This window comes from Panicum virgatum, chromosome 1N, assembly GCF_016808335.1.
Source record: "Panicum virgatum strain AP13 chromosome 1N, P.virgatum_v5, whole genome shotgun sequence".
Classification (NCBI taxonomy): domain Eukaryota; kingdom Viridiplantae; phylum Streptophyta; class Magnoliopsida; order Poales; family Poaceae; genus Panicum; species Panicum virgatum.
In genome coordinates this window covers 56335796-56356275 of record NC_053145.1, presented here as the reverse complement: position 1 = coordinate 56356275, position 20480 = coordinate 56335796, and the positions used below count along the sequence as shown (strand labels likewise).

General features: G+C 43.6%; 1 pseudogene; it reads left to right on the top strand.

Annotated features, from left to right (window-relative positions):
* The first annotated feature begins 1628 nt into the window (after positions 1-1628).
* On the top strand, positions 1629-2233 carry LOC120653700 (annotated as a pseudogene).
* Positions 2234-20480: the final 18247 nt, after the last annotated feature.

The following is a 20480-nucleotide window of genomic DNA, read 5'->3' as shown; positions in this document are numbered from 1 at the left end:
ACGGTGGGGCTTGTAGTCGACTTAGGAGAAGACATGGTGAGTCGAAAAAGCTAATGACTTTCTGGAGAGAGAAGAATGGCAGGGGTGTGAAATTTTCCTTGCATCTCTCTAAATATACTCATGACTTTGCATGGTAGGGATGTAATCACATGATACTTTCCTATAGAAGAAGATTATATAAATCACTATATATTGAATCAAATTATGTAGCTTCCATTAAAAATATTTACATTATGGATACTATTATAGATGGAAATCTATCATGTATTCTCTGATCAAAGGATATAAATATTATATGATTATATATATGGCATGGATGTGAAATAAAAAATACATGTCTCGTGGGACAAACTATCAGCCTTGCCTTTTGTTGCACCCAAATCTAATTTGTTCCTAAATTGTTGCTCCTATTATTTAGTAATTAGTATCAATCAATCAGTCAATCAACCTCCGCACCTCCACCGCCGCCTTCTCTACCCCGACCCCTCGCCCGCCGCAGCGTGGCTCGCCCCTCCCACTCCCGCTCCTGTCCCCATCCTCTGCCACTCCCCTACCCCTTCCTTCTCATTCTTTCCGCATCTCGCCAGTGCATGGGGGAAGGCGACGGGAGCCGTCCTCGGGGTCCTCGTCGCTATCTCCGAAGTAGACGTTCGTCGCGCCGCGCAACGCCTCCTGCTCCGCGTCTTCAAACACACGGAGTGTCCCCGTTCCGGGAAAGAGCGCCGCGGCCTCCCTCCTCTGCTCGAGGTTGTGGGAGGCGCTCGTGGCGTGGAGGCCGATGGCGGTGGTGCCGGCGCAGGCGCCGCAGCTATTCCAGGCCCATCGCCGAAGTCGTGTCCATCGTGGAGGTGGCAAGGGTAGCCGCCCTAGGTCGGCTGCTGGGCTGCGGCGGCGCGACACCGTCTCCACCGACACCACTGTAGAAGCAGCATCAAGACCACGACTTGAAGTCCAGACTCGGCGACGGCGAGAGTAGCGGGACCAGCACGCTGGCCCACGAATCCAAGGTTTTTTCATTGATTTTTTTTGCTGATTCATTTAAATTATTGTTCTGATTTGATCTCTTGTTCTTTCTTTTGTTGTTCGTAGTTTGTTCTGGTGACTCACCAGGGGTTATCCAATTGCATAATTCATCGAGGACAGTGAACGCGGCTAGCGGCGGCGCTCGATTTCGGTCCAGGTTTGTCGGCTCCCAATCTTTTTCATTTGATCCGTCACTCGACTTGGGTCTTTATAAATATAAAATTCTTGTTCGGGTTTAATTTTTTAAAATGCGTACTTGTGGTACGTGCATCCCCACTAGTACTATATGAAAAACAATTAATTTGCCACGAGTTGAAAGAATTTTCAGCCATTTAGCTAGTTTGGTTTCAGCGGTGACAACATTTCACGATTTTCATGTGGTAGAATCGGGATAGAAACCATTTATCATTAGCACCTGAATGATTCACCCATCAGGAAGGGCATTGATCATATATTTGTATATATGGAGTATGTACTATATCTAATTTAATGGTGATTGATTATTGCTCGATCTACCTCTACTTTCTTTTTCAAGACTCCTTCCCCTCTCCATAAATCTCACGGGATCTCTTGCGATATGCAAAGAATAGCATACACCGGCCACAATGAGCTCATCATCCATGGTTCAGGCCATAACCATAATACTCCTCGCCGTGGCCATCGCTCCTGGGCTCGCCGTCGGTGGCTCGTCTGTCATCAACGCGACGTGTGCGCAGCTCAAACCCCTATGGCCCTACGACTACTGCGTGGGCGTGCTCTCCGGCGACCCGGCAGCCACCGCTGCCACGGACGTCCGCGGGGTGGCGTCGGCCGCTGTCAACATTACCACGACCAAGGCCGTGTCCACGCTGCGCGTCATCTCCTACGGTCCTACCTCGTCGGCGAGCTGAGCACCTGCCGCGAGTACTACGGTAATATGCTGCAGTCTTTGGCGGACGTCCGTGTCGATTTGGACGCTGGGCGATTCAGTGATGCCTCGTTCGAGATATCGGCCAATGCCTCCGCGCGGCCGATGGACTGCGATATATATCTGTTTGAGGGGAACGCCCATAAGGATCCCATTCAACAGGAGAACACGGAGAACAGCATTCTGGCCGGCCTAGCAAGTGACATCCTTCGTCTGCTAGAGAGTAAGCCTCCAAGTCATCATGGGTCGCAACTCGCAAGTGATGATCATGGATTCATAGGTCGCAACTCGCAAGGGTCATGAATTTATGATATTTTTCTCCTGGATTTAATTAAATAAAGCTTTTAGCAGCATAGCTGCCGTTATGGCATTCAGCGGACTATAGCCGGCGTTTAGCGGACTATAACTGACTTTAACAGGCTAAATGGCATAACTGGCTATTTAGAATCTTGATTTTTTTTAAAGTTGCTTGAAATGTATTGGAGAGAGATTAAAAAAAATGGTGCCTTTATAATTGAATAAAGTTTTCATGCAGCAGCGCTGCTGGTGTTAGGGAATCAGGTCATGGTGCTTAGAATGTACTGAAGTCTGAAGATAAAAAGATACTTGAGCTTGGCAACGATAACCGGTTGTGGCCGTTTGCTTCGGATCCATCGGTGTGTGGTTCGTGGGTGGTCTGCCATGGGAAGTCGGAGCTGCTGGCGGTTTTGCTTCCATGCTCGGCAACGATGACCTATGGCGTTGTGTCGTGTTTGTGCTCAACCGCGTCGCGTGGGTTGGTTAGCTTTCGAAAGTCCATTGGCTTCCTGTTGTGCTAACCTTTCTTGTAAATATTTTTCTATCGTTTTAATTGAGTGGCAGAGCTCCTGCCTTATGTTCAAAAAAAAAAGAAGATAAAAAGATGGTTCACGAACGAACTGGTAACAGAAACTTTATTCTTATTGGGCCGTCGATGTTTATATATTGGCAACTTCTAATGGTTAATCATTACTCCATGTTTATGTATTGGCACCTTCTCTCAACCTGTGCTCCTGCAATTCTGGCCCATTCTAATTGGAACCTTCATTGCATCCGGGTAATACTTGTTTGTCTGTGCAATCCTGACTCTTGATTGAGGTATAAATTGAAAATGGCCATATTCTGCGTAGTTTGTTTTTTTCAAATGGTTAGTTGGTAGTCTTCCATCTGTAAATTTGTTCAGATTTGGTTAGCCACTGTCCGCCTCCGGCCATCCCTCTCCTTTGCCAATCTTTTATTGAGAATAATTTGCTGGTGATTTTTTAGATAGAGGATAAAAATCCGATCTCCGCATACAAGGTTTTGTAGGCTTACAACCGAGAGAAAAGGTTAAAACAAAAGCACAGCACATAGGCTGTAAACACAAAAGTTCAAAAGGATATGAAATACATCACTGAGACAATGCAAAAGAGCTTGCCCTGAGATACCGGACAAAACAATCAGAAAAGGAACTAGTTCTTGATCCGCTTCAAGATATTCCAGCCTGAATTCTTGTAAAAATCCATAGCATTGACTTCTAAACTTTGATAGCCCCTTTTTAGAGCTTCTTTCTCTTCTTCTTTAGAGAGGATGGCCCAACTCCTGATCCAGTACGTTGCTCTGAAGATTACCTGCAAACACGAGTTAGGTTTTGATTTCTGAAACACAACTTCATTTCGGCTTAACCACAAAGCCCAGCTGACAGTTGCTGCCCAATCAAAATTTGATTCCTTAGTCTAAAATGGAAGTTTTTTAACCAAGAACCAAAAAGAGAATTAGTGTTTGTTGGCGGAGGGAAACCAAAGGTAATGCTGACAGCATTCCACACCATTCTTGCCTTATGGCAATCAAAAAACAAGTGTTAAATAGTCTCACTTGTATCACAAAAACTGCAGCTAGTGTTTCCCTTCCACCGCCTCTTGACAAGGTTATCCTTGGTTAAGATGACACCTTTGTTTAGGTACCAAAGAAAGATTTTAATCTTTAGTGGAAGTTTCACTTTCCAGGTGATGCATTGTTGGGGAACTCCCTTAGCTCTCATTATGTCCTTATACATAGATTGCACAGAGAAAGTTTTATTACTAAGGGACCAGCTAAAACAATCATTTTGGTCATCTAACTGCACCTGCAGTATGGAACCAACTAACCTCAGCCATTTATCCATGTTATCCCCCACTAATGCCCTTCTAAAAGTCACATTGAGAGGAGAGGTGCTCAAAACATGAGCCACCATTGCTCCTTTATTTCTGACCAGGCTATAAAGTGATGGAAACATCAACTTAAAAGGTTTGTCGCCCATCCATAAATCCTCCAAAAGGAAACCTGATGGCCACTGTGGACCACGAATCGACCCCTAGCAAGGAAATGATACTTAACTTCCATTAAACTCGTCCATAATTGTGAATCTCCCCTCTTCTCAACCTGAGATAGAGTCTTGTTTTGTAGGTATTTCTTCTTGAGTATGTCTTGCCATAAGCCCTTCTCATTTAAGAGCTTAAATAACCACTTGCTTAACAAACATCTATTCTGCACCCCCAAATCTAAAATCCCCAAACCTCCAATACTTTTTTTTGGAGTACTTAGTATACTCCATTTAGTAAGTCTGTACTTCTTCTTGTGACCATTGTTAGAATTTAGAATCACGCAGTGCACATATCGGATGGGATTCTTTTACCTTTCACATGAGTTACAACAAGAGGTCCTAGATCTAGTATATGAACAAAGAGAACAGAGAGATTAAAAGGATGGACCCTCGCTGCCGCGGATTGAACTGGAGCCGGCCATCTGTGGTTCGGTGATGGAGATCCGCTCTAGGGCGGCGACGGGCGGTGCAGGGATGTCCCGGGCGCTGCGACGTCGCCGGTGGAGAAGCGTCGAGGCGCGGCGACGGCGTTTCCTGCAGTAGAGTGGCGGGAACATCCTGGCGTCGGTGAGCTTCCCGTCGCTGCAGCCCTCCCTCTGGATCGGGTAGGGTTTAGACAATGGGGCAATGACGGCTGTGGTGAACCTCATATCTCGAGTCGTCAATCCCCATCTCCTCTTTATAGGCTGCGCGACGGGGGCCCACCAGCCTCGTGTTGGGCTGGGCCCCCGATCAGGGCGCGAGGTCAAGGGACCAGTTGGCCGTTGGGCCAATTGGTGGAGATCAATTCCAACATTCTCCCCCTTGATCTCCTCTTATACTTTCATCTTCATATCTTTTACTTCTTTTCATATTTCATCACAAATTAATGTATAGAGCAGTTTCATCATCACGGTCGGTTGCCGATAGATTCAACAGCTACAATACATATCTCTGTTCTGAAATAGATACTTAACTTTGGGGCCCTTTATTGTCCGGAAAATATAGGCTATACCATAAACCCATGTCGACTGTGTGTTCTCTGTACACACTGGGCGGCAAGCCTTTAATAAGTGGATCCACAAACACATGTCTGTCATTCTTTTACTCAATGCATTTCAACATAATTCCGGACATTCTCCTTTACAACGTATAACTTTGTGTCAATGTGTTTGGCACCACACTTGACTCGTTGTCATAGGAGCAAACTACTTAAATGATTATCGCTGTTGTCAACCATTATCAAACTCCGGGTTCAGGTTCCCTTAACCATTTTGCCTGTCCCTCGGCCTCGTATCATGCTATACCATGTCTTTGCATCACATTGATGATAATTGTTTCATTTTGGAGCTTTTCCACACAAAACCTCCAAGTGTGAAAGTTAGCGACAATTGTGGATTTCGCTACACATTTCACATGTTCTACTTTTGTACTCACAATCTTTTGAGAGTACTTGATCTTTCCAACTTAGCATGAGGCCGACATTCTTAATTTTATTCCAGTGATCTATATATGGATTGAACTTTTGCCAAAATAACCCGGATAAACAAAATATGTCAGGGTAAGTTCTTTACTTGCGCGCCTATAAAGCTTCCAGCAGCTGAAGCATTTGGAACTATTTCCATTTCACATTGGTTCCTGGAACACTAAGGTTCCCAAAACTATTACCCTTGACATTAGGAACAGGCATGAGTTTATTCATATGCATACTTCATTTCTTTAGAATCTTTTCCAAGTATGCCTTTGTTGTAATCATAATACCCCTTCCTTTTATCTCGATGAGTTTCAATTCGTAGAATGAAAACCCATCACCGAGATCAAAAATTTGAGGACAAGAATTCTTTATCCATAATAATATTTTAACACCACCACTAGAAAGTAGGATGTTATCTTCATTTAAGATGAGGAAATCAGATTTCCCATTCTTTTACTTTGCTTAAAACTATTGTCCTCCTCAATCTCTTTAAACCCAAAATTTTATACTGTTTTATTTAAACTTTAGATACCACCGTCTCGTGGCTTTCTTCAATCCATAAATGAATTTACTATTGTGGTATCCCATATGTTCTTTCTTCTCTTTGACTAAAACTTTTGTCACAAATTTTGCTTTATATCTTTCAACATTCCCTCTGGAGTCACATTGACATTTTGTAGGTCCATTATAACCTACTGTGATGATTCTTTCAGGAATCACATCCTTTTTTTTTCTTTATATGGACTTAACCCACGGAATTCTTATGACTTCTTCAAATGAGGTGGAATCGACCTCCATTTGATTTTCTTTAATTTGTATAGGAATGTTGTTGCTCCTTTTGCCAAATGGCTATGGACTAATGAGATCCTGCATAACAAGATTCTTCTTTACTTTATTCATTTTCTTTGAGAGCTAACAACATGTGTTGTATACAACATCAGCACGTACGAGAAACTTGTTGTTCTTGAATCATCGAAGTGGACACGCATTCCCACTTCTCATCAAGTCTAAGGTATCTACATACCATGCTCCCCCAGATTTTGCCATCTTTTGTAAAGATGGCATATCAATAAATCTTTTGGTTTGGGTTCTATCTATGCCCCGTAAACTTTATATGTGCTCGTAAGCACCATCTTACTATCTTTGAGGGCAGTCCAGCAAAAAATGCTAAAATTTAGCTATTTCTTTACATAGGGGTATCAGCATAGTGACCGTTGTACCCCCTTGACGGTCACATTCATCCTTTAATAGATCATCTCTTGCTTTCAATGCATATTACAGGGGAGTATGTTTCTAAACTGTCTCATATTTCTCCCCCTCGAAATGTGACTTGAACTTTTCTGCCACAATTTCGAAAACTATTCACAACTTTTGTGAATGAGGAAACTTTATTACTTCATCCACATGATTACGTCATGCAGAACAAAGTAATTTCTTAATTTGTACGTGAGTACCTTTTATTCATTTTGCTTTGAGAACTCAATAGAGTCCTTTATTCGATATGGTAGTACTTTTTCCTCATTTCATTTCACGAACTCAACAGAGTCCTTTATTACAAGTACTTTAGCAAGTCATGCTTGCATATCTTTCTTATCTCGAGGTTCGCATGTAACTTTCCATTCTTTTAAACTCATTGAGTGCTTAATCGCTGTGACACAATAGAAGTGCCCGATCAATTCTAGAATAGCAAAGCTACTACAAACTTTTCTCCCAGTATGGGATAAACTAGTACATGAGTCATGACAACTTTCTCCCGCCATGCAGGATTAGCACTAAGCCAACTTTATCCCGTCATGCGGGTTATTTCATATTTCATACTTTTCCAATAAAAAATGTCAGGATCGGTTCATATCAAATTCAGAAATAAATCTGAATATTTCATGACACACATGCTTAATCCGACGTTGGTCAAATTAAACATGTATTGACTTATCACAACTTTGACTGAACTCAAAATGAATTCTTCTTGATAGAGAGTACATAAGAGACATTTCTCAAAATGAACTCTTATTGCTTTATCTACTCTTCTTGGATAAATATCCTGAATACTTTTCCTGTCAAGCCGTTCTTTACAGAGAATATATTCTCTTATGTAATGACCTTCTTTCTTTCTGAGTCACAAGTACCCAGTTCATTATCTTTCGTCCTTCAAGGACAACATAGAACTCTTTGTCTGAAAAGTCAATAATCAATACTTTAAGTTCTATTCTATATCACCGTTGGGCAGAAATAGAATAATCTTTTACATTAATTCTGTATCACCGTTGGGCAGAAACGGAATTAATGTATGGGAAACTCAATAAACTTTAAAACCATGTATCTGTTCCTCAAAATTAAATTCTTCCAATGGTTCGAATTTAATTAGAGGATGATTAACTTTATTGCAGCGGAAACAAGAAAATACATTTCTTTACTTTAACAGCAGTTCTTTATGTATTCTCTCAAAAAAAAATCACTTTAATGCAACATTTACAAATGACTTTAAACTTTAAGCTATGACTCATAAAATTATAATATTATTATCATCAACGTTGGTCAGAAAATAACAATACTATAATTAACTTTAAAAATCTCTTCTTTGAGAGCTTTCTTTATGGCTACTATTAAGAAGACAAACCAATGCTCAACTTTGAGACATTAAATGGCGAAATGATGCCAGAATTTAACTTTAACTTAAGACACCATAAGCTTTTCTGAGTCTTTAAACTATAAATGTGTCTTTAACCCATAGGGAAAAACTCATTTAAGAGTTTTTATACTATTATTTCAATTAAATCTTCTCGTTGGTTCCGACTTAATTGAAAGATAACATCATTGTAGCAGCGGAAAACCTTTTCTTTACAGATACAACACTTTGTACTCTTTAATTGTACTTTGTACTCTTTTTCTCTCTAAACAATTTATCTCGTTGGTTCAAAATTGAATAGAGATAAAATAGTACAAAACGTACTCAAATTAAACTCTTTAATCATGCTCTTAAAATTTAATTGTCCCGTTGGTTCTAATTAAATTAGAGAGCAACAATATAAACTTTGCAGCGGAAACATGTAGGAATTCTATTTTCAGAAGCATTACTGTGGCCCTTTATCTCTAAACAATGTACACGATGGTGCAAAATTGAATAGAGATCAAACTATAAACAAATTCATTCGAAATACTATTGAAAATGCTTCTGGAAAAATAGAAAACGGTAAAAAATCGATACTGTGTGGGCCGAAATGCGGCCGAGTAGGCCCGCGGCCCGTTCATCGCGCCCCTCCCCCCGCGGCCAGGCAGTAACCTGGGCCTGGGCCGGAAAAATGGCCCGCGCAAGAGCCCCGCCTGGGCCAAAATCCAGCCCATTAGAGCGGCGGCGATCCCTGGCCGCCGGATCAGATCCAACGGCCGTCCGCCGTTTTCGGCGGATCAAAACCTGGCAGCACCGGTGAGCTCCCCCCGAAAACCCTAGTTTCATTTGGCTTTCCTCCCCTTCTCTCTGCACACCGCGGCGGCGGCGGTGGCGGCCACTGGGCGGCCGGAGGAGGCAGCGGCGGCGCCGGCGAGTCGGCGGCGCACACCCCCCCTCTCTCCGCAGCCCTGTGCTTTCCCTTTTCCCCTTTTTCTCTTTGAGCGCCGCGAGCCGAGCGAGCGGCAATGGCGGCCATGGGTGGTTGGGGAAGGACAAAGTGGCAGCGCCGCCGCGGCTTCCTCGCCGGTGTGCGCACTCGCCGTAGGGTGAGCGCGCCGCCGTCGAGTAGGCGGTTGACGACGCCTTGCTTTCAAGCCCGCGCACGCGCCTCCAGCGTCCCGGGGTAAGTGGCGGCTCCGGTCTGTGTGCCACGACCCCGTCGAGCGGTGGCGCGGGTCTGAGCCGCACAACGGTGGCGGCGGTGGCGCGCGGACCAGGTAAGCCCGGCGGCCCCTTTTCCTCTAGGGTTAGGGTTTTGCTTTTCCTTTTCGATTCAAGATCGATTTGCATTTTCTGCGTTCGATTTGCATCGTATTTCTTCCGATTCGTTACCGAATCCTTCTTTCCCCATCTCAATCTACACTGGTGTAGGCGACTGATACCAATGTTAGAATTTAGAATCACGCAGTGCACATATCGGATGGGATTCTTTTACCTTTCACATGAGTTACAACAAGAGGTCCTAGATCTAGTATATGAACAAAGAGAACAGAGAGATTAAAAGGATGGACCCTCGCTGCCGCGGATTGAACTGGAGCCGGCCATCTGTGGTTCGGTGATGGAGATCCGCTCTAGGGCGGCGACGGGCGGTGCAGGGATGTCCCGGGCGCTGCGACGTCGCCGGTGGAGAAGCGTCGAGGCGCGGCGACGGCGTTTCCTGCAGTAGAGTGGCGGGAACATCCTGGCGTCGGTGAGCTTCCCGTCGCTGCAGTCCTCCCTCTGGATCGGGTAGGGTTTAGACAATGGGGCAATGACGGCTGTGGTGAACCTCATATCTCGAGTCGTCAATCCCCATCTCCTCTTTATAGGCTGCGCGACGGGGGCCCACCAGCCTCGTGTTGGGCTGGGCCCCGATCAGGGCGCGAGGTCAAGGGACCAGTTGGCCGTTGGGCCAATTGGTGGAGATCAATTCCAACAACCATCACATTGCCAAAAAAAAAACTTGATCTATAGTAGTCCAATTTTTTCAATACACCTTTAGGTAATTTAAAAAAGGACATTAGATACATTGGTAGGGTTCAGAGGACTGAATTAATCAGCACCAATATCCCCCCAAAGGATAAGATCTTGCCCTTCCAGCTACTTAACTTTTTCTGAAATCTTTCCTCAATATCACCCCAATTTTTCCTAGAAATTTTCCGATAGCTCATAGGAATACCCAAGTATTTAAAAGGCATCGTTCCTTCCCTACACCCAAACAAACTCACATAGTCATTTGTCTTTTCTTTAGTCTTGCCAAAATAGAATAGCTCACTTTTGTGAAAATTGATTTTACGGCTTGAAAGATTTTCAAAAGCCCATAGTACTTGTTTCAAATTATTGGCCTTCACCAAATTGTCTTCCAGAAAAAGAATTGTATCATATGCATATTGCAAAATCGACAGTCCCCCTTCAACAAGGTGGGGCACTAAACCCCCAAAATGTTCTAGTGATTTGGACCTCTCAATCAAAACTGCTAGCATATCTGCAATTATATTGAATAACACTGGTGAGAGGGGATCACCTTGTATTAAACCTTTCCTTTGTCTGAAAAAAGTATCCCAATTCATCATTCACCTTAACACTCACACTTCCTCTTGTCACAATCTATCACAGAAAAAGTATCCCATTTGCACCATTTTTGTGGCCCTTCATTCTCAACACATGTTGCAAGAAAGACCAATTAACTTTGTCATAAGCTTTCTCAAAATCTAGTTTGAGAATAAGCTCATCCATCTTTTTTCTTTTTAGTTCATGTAAGGTCTCATGCAAAACTATAGCTCCTTCTAAAATATATCGTCCTGGTAGAAAGGCAGATTGAGACGGCCCTATGACCTTACTTGCCACCAAAGCCAGTCTGTTAGCTATAACCTTAGTGAAAATTTTAAAACTAACATTAAGCATACAAATGGGTCCGTACTGCTGAATTTTCTTAACCTCGTTTAGCTTTGGAATTAATGTTACTATCCCAAAATTTAGGCTGAAAAGCCTAAGGTCCTCATTGTGGAAATCTCTAAACATGGCTATCAAGTCATCCTTAATGATACTCCAAAAGACTTGATAAAATTCCGCAGGGAACCCATCTGGGACTGGCGCCTTGTTGTACTTCATTTGGAAAATAGCTTCTCTCACTTCTTTTTCCACAAAAACCGCCGTCAATGCTTCATTTTCTATTTCGGAGACTTGGGGTATATCCCCAGTCATAGACTCCTGTAAAGAAAATTTATTCCTCCGGTGCTATTGGGAGGTGCTATTGCTTTTGTTCCTCCGGTTGGGCTTGGTGTAGATGAGAGAACTCTTGACATGCTCTCTGGTCAATAGTACATTGTTGTCTTAACCTTCTAATTTTATTTTGCTACTTTTGTAAAGGTGTTGATCCCTTGTTGGAAAATAGCTTCTCTCACTTCTTTTTCCACAAAAACCACCGTCAATGCTTCATTTTCTGTTTTGGAGACTTGGGGTATATCCCCAGTCATAGACTCCTGTAAAGAAAATTTATTCCTCCAGTGCTATTGCTTTTGTTTCTCCGGTTGGGCTTGGTGTAGATGAGAGAACTCTTGACATGCTCTCTGGTCAATAGTATGGTGTTGTCTTAGCCTTCTAATTTTATTTTGCCACTTTTGTAAAGGTGTTGATCCTTTGTTCTCCTTTGTCCACACTTCTGAGACTAGCTCAAAAAAACCTTCTCGCAGCAGCCACCCCAATTCAAACTTGAACTCAGGTTGGTTTTTGCGTTCGATCCCCTCCCCCATGTTCAACAAAAGAGGTGTATGATCAGAAATTTCTCTGTTTAAAGCATCCACAGTAGCTAAGGGAAATTTTTTGTTTCCATTCCGTGCTCACCAAAACCCTATCCAACTTTTCACAAGTTGGGTTTTGTAGAGAACTGGCCCATGTAAATTTCCTACCAGACATCTCCAATTCCCTAAGGTCCAGGCCATCAATAATAGCATTAAAAAGAAAAGACCATCTACCATCAAATCTGTCATTATTCTTTTTTTTGGCATTTCGGATGATATTAAAATCACCCCCAATGCACAATGGCAATTTTTCTTTGCTGCACGTGTGGACTAACTCTGTAAGAAAACTCTCTTTGAACTCTGGCTGAGCTGCCCGTTAAACAGCTACCAAAATCCATTTAAAGTCATCCCTCCTATTTCTTAGTCTAAACTTAACAAAAAAAATCCCCTTCCTCTATGCTCCCAATGTCTATCTTATCCATATCCACCCCCAAAAGGATCCCTCCCGACCTCCCATGAGGTGTTGTACAATGCCAAATAAAGTACCCCCCCCCCCCCCACACACACACACAATAGTTACCTAAAGTGGATTGGGAGAATACTTTTTTGCCAGTTTCCAAAAGAGCAATAAAATCTAAATTCTGCTCTTTGGAAGAATCTGCTAGGAACCTTGATTTAGCCAAGTCGCTTAGACCTCTGCTATTCAAAAAAAATTCTTTCATTTCGCACTACACTGAGAGTTTTTGGGCAGCTTTATCTTACAAGTCCTTTTCAAGCATGGTTTAACATGAAACTTGCATTTAGTAGGTACAACTTTTATTACACAACTTAGGTGTAAGCTGTCCTCCTCATAGACTTCCTCCATTAATTCACCACATAAACTTTTTATTGCATTGAATTCCACTGAACCAATGTTATCCTCCTCACTATCACTGCTCACCCAGGAATCCTCCCCAACATAATTTTCTACCTTAATTCTATTATTATCCATTGACAACAGATTCTGGACCTCAATTTGCTGGTGATGGCCAGCTAAATCAACATATGGAAGCAAGTGTCAAGTGGTGATGGTGATATGATATTTTCTTCTCTCAACCCCATACATATCTGCAAGGATTCCGCACTCAAGTGTTTATCTCATTCAGTTTTGTCACGGGACAATGTAGTTGATTGTATTAGGTGATTGAATCGGAAAAGCTATATCCAATATCTTATCTAGAACAATGATGTAGAAACTCACTACTAATAATTCTCAAATAAGTTTAAGTTCGTGGAGGGTGTGATATACTGCAACACCAGGGGATACTAAAATTTCAGTGTTGAATATGCTAATGGAGTGGACTAGCACGGTCCAGGGTAAAAGCCACCTGCCAAAGTGTTGTCCATGCAAGTTTTTTTTTAAATCAATTTCAGAAGCTATGTTCAAAGTTAGCTAGCTCGTGCATGTACTATGGATATGCTTTGCATAAATACCAAAAATGCTAACCTGTATTCACTCAGGATATATATACTATGGATATGTTGAGTTGTCTCTAGGGATAACCTGTCGTCCTGTCCAAACTTGGTTCTTAGTGCTCATTGTCTTGTAATTGACTGGCAATGCAAGTGTGTGTGTTAGGTACTGAGGTGTGACTTATTTCCCACTTCGCAATCTTTGCAGTTCTCAAGTGTGTAATCATCTTCGCGAATAGGTTTAAAGGCTTTGCCTTGGAGTATCCAACATCATGTTTCTAACGTAAGTAATCGAAAGTGGTTCAGAAAATGGTCAGAGCTGAACTCATTATCTTTAAACAAGATCAGCCTCAGTTGTTATCTGTCAGCCGGTACTGAGGACCATCCATCCCTATCCACTTTGCTTTCAGCATCTTTCTACTCACCCAACATAGCATGTAACGAACCCACCACGGCCCTCCGAAGCGATTCCCTCACTTCTTTTTACCTGCCAAAGTTTTCTCCCTTCGGTGCTTCCTTTTGGTAATTTTCCTTCTTTTTTTTCACTTAGCTTCTTCTTTTGGTGGAGTCACGCTCATCAAAGAATTGAATTCAGCTTCCAATTGGTGCCATTCTACATTCAGTTGGCCGTTTTCCATTATTTTTTTAACATCCTAGGGAGTATTTGTAGGTGGGCTCTATAATGGAGAGGATGATGCCAATCCCTGTTTCTGGCTTGCTTTGTGTAAGCCCCTGAAACCAATGGGCTTTGCTTGCGGCTTTCCTAATCTGCCTTATATTTCCTGCTTTATTCCACCGCCGCTATCCTTTCGCTCTTCTTCATCTCTTTATGTTTCTTGGTGTCATCTAGCAGCGCTGCTGGATGAGATCGTGACTCAGATGCAGCCTATGCTTCTGCCCTAAGATAAACAGAGTCATGGATCAATTATCAGTCTTACATCACTGTATGTGCTACCTATGGTTTTAAATAGCGGGCTATGGCAAATAGCGGAGTCATTTTTCCAGGGGCTATAAAGCTATAGCGGAAACTATAACGGGCTATGACAAATTGCGGTTTTACTATCAAATCATGAAAAATACAAGTAATAGATGCACAAAATATCATATTTAACAAATATCATAATCACAAATATGTTTCCAAGGCTACAAGAATCCAAGGAACATTGCTTAAGTTAACAATACAACAAGATTCATACAATCCAAATGAGCAAATCAGTAGCATAGAGCTAAGCCTAAGGCTATAGCGGCACTAAAGCTATACCGTTTAGCGCAGCTATAGCGGGATTTAGCATCCGTAGCTACCGTAGCGGCACAAATACAAATAGCGTAGCGGAGACCCTCGAAAAAGGCTATAGCGGAGCTATAGCAGGGCTATAGCCCGCTATTTAAAACCATACCATGTAGAAGTTTCCAGCTGCTGGATGAACTTAATTAGCACAAAAGTCTCGGAAGTCTGAACCTTTTCGTGATTAATTTCTTTGAGTTTTATAAAGAAACAGACAAATAAATAATATGGGGTGCAAGGAAAAATGGGGACAATAGCAGCAGTTTAATTCATAGCATTAAGTGATACAAGTAGTTCTGAACCAACTTATCAATGAACAATTTTATCATAGATTGTGAAATTGTACTCTAAGCATACATGTCCATTGGTGCACGTATGCCATGATTCTTTTGAAGCACATGGCATACTTGTACCGTGTAAGTCGTGACCAAACAACTTTAGTCGTGTGATGGTATAATACAACGTTATTAATTGGCAGCATACAACCTTTTTCCCATGCATACCTGTGAACTCTAGTGAAGTCCTTTGTACCTTATGATCAAGCAAAGAATCCTGTAAGCATATTTGCCCGGTCAAAATTTGTAGCCTTGTTTTTTTTAAACGAACTAGGCAGGAGAGCTGCCGATTATATTAAAAATAAGATGAAGCCCAGACTGGACAAACAACAAATGGGAAAAAAAACTACAGAGCAAAGCCGGGCAACTGGATTGGGGCATCAGCACACGCCGGACTCAACTCCAACAAATACCCGGTCGGATTGGGATATCGACCCGGGCCTCAACTTACTCTGCCCGGCCGGATTGGATCATTGACCCGAGCCTATACTCACTCTGCCTCGTCAGATTGGGACATCGACACGAGACGAGAACCCCGTTCAGTTAGATTGGATCATCAATACGAGCCTCCACAACCTAATATACCATGTACTCTAGCTACTCTATCTTACTCTAGTTACTTTGGACCTGTACCATGTGCTGCATCAAACTAATAGCCATCAGATGTGTTAGGTCAGGCTCATGGTATCTAGATTATGCACGAAGAAAATGATGTGTTCCTTCTTTCCTCGTCGCGGTATGCTGATTGGATTAGGTTTGCATCTTGGCCTATTCAGTAAGATCGCTTCGTTTCAAAACTGTTGGGTAGCTGGCACCATCTGGAGGCTGGATCCCATTTTATAGGTGGACTACTCTTTCGTGAACCAGCATGAGTGGGCAACTATGGGCAGCCCACATGCACATGCACCCCAAAGAGAGAGAGAGAGAGAGAGAGAGAGAGGAAACTATCCTTTTGTGCGGAAAACTGAATATAGGATGACCAACTTACCGGGTTTGTCAACATGTTTGAGAAAAAAAAAATCGCTTGATTCCCCTATCTTAAATGATATAGGGTGCTCCCGCAATCTATAAAAAAAACATGTTTGCGAAAAAAAATATTTTGATTTTACTTCTTTAGCATGTAAAGGTAAAATGAGCACCGCTTTAGTGAAGAATTTATGCTTTAGCGAATTTATAAGAAAAATATTTATGTTTTCACGTGTGTCGGTGTGTGGTAACTGGTAAGATGCCACTATCATTTCAAATCTAGTTAGGTCGGCACCTTATTTAAACCCAGGTAATAAGCGGTAACATTTGTTGTACACCTGGTGAAAAGGAATCTGAAGAAAGAGTTTTTTTTCCCTTTCGAAAGATGAATCTGAAGCAACAGTAAACAATAATAAGCATTGCCCATTTCATGTGATTGGCATCAAGTGGGGTGTGGGAGGACTGAAGAGGTTGGCCTGCCTTCATGTGGTTCGCAAAGTCCAAATCAATTCCTGTCTACAACGGCGACCCTTTTTCCCATATTTCTTTCTTTCTTCCTCTCTCTTTTCCTCTCCAGTAGCAGCCTAGTGTATGTGTCCCTATTCATGTTTTTGAATGGGGATCGGCCGGTGAGTGAGTGCTGGGACTGCTGGGCTCGGCTGGCCTCGATCCTGGCTCCCAGTAGGACGGCATCAAAAGACAGTGCAATGGTGTTGTGGACTAGATGGGCAACGCACAGGGCGTGCCAGGACCGACCCTTTGGAAGGGCATGACAGGGGGCCCTGGCCGCCCGGGCACACGTTTAAGGGGTTGTTTAGTTCTTGGGGCTAAATTTTAGATTATGTCTCATTCAAAAGAATTTTGATATTTATTAATATTAAATAAAATTTGATTACAAAACTAACTGCAGAACCCTTAGGCTAAATTGCGAGACGAATCTAACGAGGTATATTAATTCGTAATTAGCGGATGGTTACTGTAGCATTACTGTAGCAAATCATGGATTAATTAGGCTCGTTAGATTCGTCTTGCAAATTAGCACACATTTGTCAAATAAATTTTATTTAATATCTCTAAATGATAAGATTCTCGATGTGACAAGAACTAAAAAAAATCTCTGAAAACAAACAAGGTCTTAGTTGACAATAATATCGGGCCATCGCGATTTAGGTATCTGACCCGGCGCTCTTCACCAGAACGGAGTAATGGTTGCCGCTGCTGCTGCGAGCTGCGAGCTGCATGCTGCGGTCAGTAGAAACAAATCTGAGGTCAGGCACAGAGGCCATGCATGCGCCGCGTCATGGGGAAAGACTCCCCCTTTGTGATCTCGAGCTGCTGCGTAGGGACATGCCGCTGCAAATCACCTGCCGATCTTGAAACCCTGACTGCTTAGTGCTTTAATCTCTAGGGTTTGTTGCTTGCTTTGAGTAGGAGTAGCTGCTGAAGATTTAGGGGGAAACAGCTAAAATTTCAGGATCAATCTTTCGACTGAAGAATAAAGTGATCGATCACAGGATCGGATGAGCTTCATGTCTGAAAGTCGGAACCATGTATTCTAGGGTCACATACATGTTTGCTCCTTGCAAGTGCATCGATCGGAGGATTTTTGGTTTAGCAGTGGCACCAGATCATCATGGCCTTGGATCCCACGGGAGGATAGCTGTGACGCCCCCAGCTTTGGTTCAGTGTGCAGTCGTATGATGTTTCACACACAGACACAGTGGCACGTACACCGCACACGCTCCCATTTCTCGAAGGTCGCACACGTTCAAGAGGAGCCAGAGCACTGTGCCCTGTGTGTGATGACTCTGCCTGACTGGTGAGAGAGGGAAGAGGAGGCAAGGTTGGCGAAACAGGGGGGGAGCTGTTGAGCCCAGAGAGCAGAGAGGTGGTGTGACCTTGGGGCTTGCTCACATGAGGAAGATCAGAGGCGTGTAATAATAAAAAGGCAGCGCATGTGATGGCGATTGGCGAGATTGGCGCTCCTCCAGGAAACACACTCTCATCAGTCTCCGGCAGCATCAGTTACCATAATTAAAGGCTGAAACACCTAGCTGTACGCGAGAGCCTGTGGTGTTTATCCAACCAAGAAGCTGCATGGTGTGAAAGAGATTAGAGAAGGAAAAAAAAAGAGGATGCGGATGGAAGGCAAGAAAAGGATTGAAAAGAATGGGGACAAGGATGGCAATGTGAGCCACAGCAGAGTAGGTGGTTGGCCTGGCTAAAGAACGGGAGGAGGAGCATGGCGTGGAGAAGTGTGAGCTTGGGGCCAAAGGAAAGGGTGGCGCCCCCGCTCTGACAGCACCCATATGCTTCGGTTCGAGCACTGCATTTAGTGGAGAAAGACACCGGTGGTGACGGCCATGATTCGTGAGAGTTGTGAAAGCGCATTACGGCATTAGCGACTAAGCATGCGTGAGCTTGGTTGTACAGTTTCGCAGCCTTGTGTCAGCACGCCTATCTACCAGTAGTTGCTTAGACTGAATCTGCAATGAAAATCGAAAGCCCCTGTGGTACTGAACTGCTGCTGAAAGTGTCACCTACACTGCTCAGGTTCAGGTAGCTGCTTCACACCCTCAAGGCGCTTTCTGCAATTACTTGCATATCTTGACAGTTAGTTGTAGGAGCACATACATTTTTTTTTCTCCACCCATCAGTTATTGTAGATGTGAATGTATCCGATTCCTCCATTGACATTTCCCCTATAAAATTCCCAGGCCACGAGCACAGCAATAATGCCCGGTCGTTCCGTCGTTCGGTTGGGTGGAGTGGAGTGGTCTCTGAAAGCAAGCAGGGCTGCCTGACAGGCGCTTTGGCACCAGCCCTGACTCCCAATTTGAAGGGGCATGCATATCATATACAATTTGGTTGCTGTTGCCCCGTCTGCTGCTCATCGGCATCGCACCTGCACGGAGGTCGCCGGGCCGCTGCTCCCCCACTTTGTTCAGATCTCTTTGGTCTCTTCTTTCCTTAAAGCATGGGGAAAATAAATACTCGCCCAGCTGATGGAGCCTGCTGCCGTGCCGAGCAATGAGGTGGTGGGGCTGGCCGGCGTGCCATGGGAATTCGGTTCTCCACCTCCCCCTGCCTTTGCTTGCCCTCTGACCAACCTCACTCGCCAGGAACCGGTTCCTCTGCCGTACTACAGAGGGACTCGGTACCACTGACCTGCGGGCCCCATGGTTCAGGGGGCCACAGGTTAGTGGGAGAGTCTCCCTGCAGTACTGCAGAGGAGACTCATCCCACTCGCCATGGCATCTCCTCTTTCTCCTATCTGCTTCGGCTTGGCTTCACTTCGTGCCCCCGTCTTTTGCTCTGGTATTCAAGGATGTCACATCACTGCTACAGAACAGATTTTTGTTCCAAGTCATTTGTCCCGGTTGCCTTTGGACCCAGGACAATAGGTGGTTTTTGTCCCGGGTCCAACGGTTAGCCGGGCCAGCGGGAGGGACAGGGGCCTTTTGTCCTGGTTGGAGGTACCAATCCGGACAAAAACTCCCCCTTTTGTCTCGGTTGGTGGCTCCACCCGGGACAAAAGTCACAACTCTTTTATCCCGGTTGGTAACACCAACCCGGACAAAAGGATGACCTTTTTATCCTGATTGGTGGCACCAACCCGGACAAAAGGACCATTTTGTCCTGATTGGTGTTACCAACCCGGACAAAAGGCCCCTCCATGTGACAGTTCAAAAGGAAGTTATTCTACACTGAGTCATATGTACTACTTAGGTGAGTTGGCAAGAAAACCATACACTAGACAAGAGATCTTGGGATCGAATCCCACGGGATGCAAAAAAAAATTTAGCGTGTGGGATATTTTGTCCCGGTTCTACCACCCGGGACAAAAACCTCCATCCTTTTGTCCCGGAAAGCGAATCCCGGTTTCAAAACCGGGACAAATAGCCCTGTGGTCATCCAAACATCGATGCTTTCTACTATTGGTCAGAGTTAATTAGAGATAGTATATCCTCATCCCAAGGCCATTCGTTCAAATACTCGAAGATAACTCACTCCGGCCATCCTTGAGGACTAAAAGTATCCTGTTAATTCTTCCACCGTTGGTATTCGTCTATTTCTAATCATCATTGATTCTAATCATCTTAATTCCTATGCCGAAAATTGATCCGCTTGCCTTTTTGCTCAAATCAATATAAATAAATTGAGAAATATGATCACAGTCATTATAGTCATCTTGCATGAATAAGCGTGCACGTTTGTTGTAGGGGAACCACATTGTTGTATTACATCGCATTGCATTGTTGGGTCATGCAAGGTTAGGTAAACTTTGGTGGTAGTTTAACTGACCATATAGA